General features: G+C 74.3%; 1 non-coding gene across 1 annotated transcript; it reads right to left on the minus strand.

Annotated features, from left to right (window-relative positions):
* Positions 1-325: 325 nt before the first annotated feature.
* Positions 326-478, minus strand: LOC139043141 (5.8S ribosomal RNA). The gene has a single exon (XR_011500223.1). It is a non-coding gene; the product is annotated as a 5.8S ribosomal RNA (ribosomal RNA).
* Positions 479-2,500: the final 2,022 nt, after the last annotated feature.

Consider the following 2,500-nt stretch of genomic DNA (forward strand, 5'->3'; position numbering starts at 1 on the left):
CCGCGTGCGGCGCGAGGGAGCCCCCGAAGGCACCGTGGCGGCCACGGGCACCTCGGCGCGAGCTCTCGCGTCTGTCTCTCCCTCGACTCGCGGGCGGCGGCCCCCACCCCGGGACCCCGCGCGGCGCCGCCGCCGCCGACCCCCACGCGCCTCCGACGACCGGGCGCCGGGGCGCGTGGGAGGAGGGCGGGCGCGCGGGGCGGAGGAGGGGCACCGCGTCTGCACTTAGGGGGACGGAGGGCCCGGGGCGGGCCCTGCGAGAGACCCCCAGCCGCGCACCCCGGTGCAGGCGACACCCACACCCCGGGGGCGATTGATCGTCAAGCGACGCTCAGACAGGCGTAGCCCCGGGAGGAACCCGGGGCCGCAAGTGCGTTCGAAGTGTCGATGATCAATGTGTCCTGCAATTCACATTAATTCTCGCAGCTAGCTGCGTTCTTCATCGACGCACGAGCCGAGTGATCCACCGCTAAGAGTCGTACGAGTTTGAACGGCGGGGTCCCCCCGCAGGGCGGGGGAAGAGCCCGCCCCTGGCACGGCACATCCCGGAGGGTGCCTCCGGCGGCCAGAAGGCACAACGAGACCAGACTCCGTGAGGCCGGAAGGTTGGACGACGGGGCGTCCGGCACGGGCCCCGCGGGGCCGTGCTCGGACACCCCACAGGCGCCCGGGGGCTCCCGCCTCGCCCGAGGACGCGGGGGCGCGCACACGCCCGCGCGCGCGCACGCGACGACACGACGGCCGCCGGGGACGCCCCCTCCCGACGGCCGCCGCGACGGCGGCGCGGCGCGGCACGGGCGCGGCGCCCGGCCCGGCGAGGCGGAGTCTGGGGGAGAAGGGCAAGGCCTCCCGACCTCCCCGCGGGCCCGACGCCCCGACCCAAGGCGGACGGGCGAGGCCCCCCAGGGGTCTTTAAACCTCCGCGCCGGGACGCGCTAGGTACCTGGATGGGGGAAGCCAAAGCAACGGACGAGGCGGAGCGGGTAGTGCCGCGCGGCCACCGCCTCGACGCCGCCCGCGCCGCCCGCGGCCACCCGGGGACGGACGCAGGCCTCGGCGCTGCCCGCCCGTGACCGACCCCACACCGCCGGCGCGCGCCGACCGACGAGCCCACCGCGCCCGCGGCCCCCTCGACGCCGGGCGTGCCCCCCTCGCGTCCGACGCACGCCCACCCAGACCCGACCCGACTTTCCCCCGGGGACCCTCCCCGCACCCGCGTCCCAGGCCCCTCGCCACGGAGGGCGAGGGCTGCGGCGGGGAAGCGGGGAGCGAGCGGACAGGGCGGGGGTGGTGGGCGGACGTGGCCGGCCGGACGCGGGCGCCCGGGGCGCCGAGGGCGGGCGGAGACGCGGAGGCACCGTCGGACGGACGACGACGCCGACGGCCGGGGAACGGCCCAGGGCGGGCGACGGGAGGCGGCGGGCGGCGGGCACCCGCGTGAGCCGAGGCTCCGAGGCCCCGGGGGACCTGACCCGGGGACTCCGCGGGGGCCTCGCGCCCCCACGCCGCCCTTCCCGAGACGCGCCGAGGGCGCCGCCGCCCGCGAGAGCGGGGGACGGACGGCGCCGGAGACGGAGGCGCGGCGCGACAACGCCGGCCCGCCTCCGCGGGAGACCGGAGGGCGCGGGGACGGACGCGCCGGGGGGCGGCGCGCGAGGACGCGGCGGCCTCGGAACGCCGGGCGGACGGAGGCCGGAAGGGGGCTCGTGGGCTCGCCGAGATCGAGCCCACTCCCTCCGGACCACCGCCGACCCGGGACCGAGGCGCGCCCGCGCCTCCCGCGCCTCCGGCCGGGCGCCCGCGCCTCCCGCGCGCCCCCTCCTCCTCCCTCTCTCGAACCTCTCGCGACCAGCGGGCCGGCACCGCGCCGGCCCGCCCGCGCCCGCGCGGGGGTGAAAAGGCTCGGCCGCCGGCGGCGAGCCGCTCGGTATGATCCTTCCGCAGGTTCACCTACGGAAACCTTGTTACGACTTTACTTCCTCTAGATAGTCAAGTTCGACCGTCTTCTCAGCGCTCCGCCAGGGCCGTGGGCCGACCCCGGCGGGGCCGATCCGAGGGCCTCACTAAACCATCCAATCGGTAGTAGCGACGGGCGGTGTGTACAAAGGGCAGGACTTAATCAACGCAAGCTTATGACCCGCACTTACTGGGAATTCCTCGTTCATGGGGAATAATTGCAATCCCCGATCCCCATCACGAATGGGGTTCAACGGGTTACCCGCGCCTGCCGGCGTAGGGTAGGCACACGCTGAGCAGTCAGTGTAGCGCGCGTGCAGCCCGGACATCTAAGGGCATCACAGACCTGTTTATTGCTCAATCTCGGGTGGCTGAACGCCACTTGTCCCTCTAAGAAGTTGGGGGACGCCGACCGCTCGGGGGTCGCGTAACTAGTTAGCATGCCAGAGTCTCGTTCGTTATCGGAATTAACCAGACAAATCGCTCCACCAACTAAGAACGGCCATGCACCACCACCCACGGAATCGAGAAAGAGCTATCAATC

This window comes from Equus asinus, unplaced genomic scaffold (assembly GCF_041296235.1).
Source record: "Equus asinus isolate D_3611 breed Donkey unplaced genomic scaffold, EquAss-T2T_v2 contig_177, whole genome shotgun sequence".
NCBI lineage: Eukaryota > Metazoa > Chordata > Mammalia > Perissodactyla > Equidae > Equus > Equus asinus.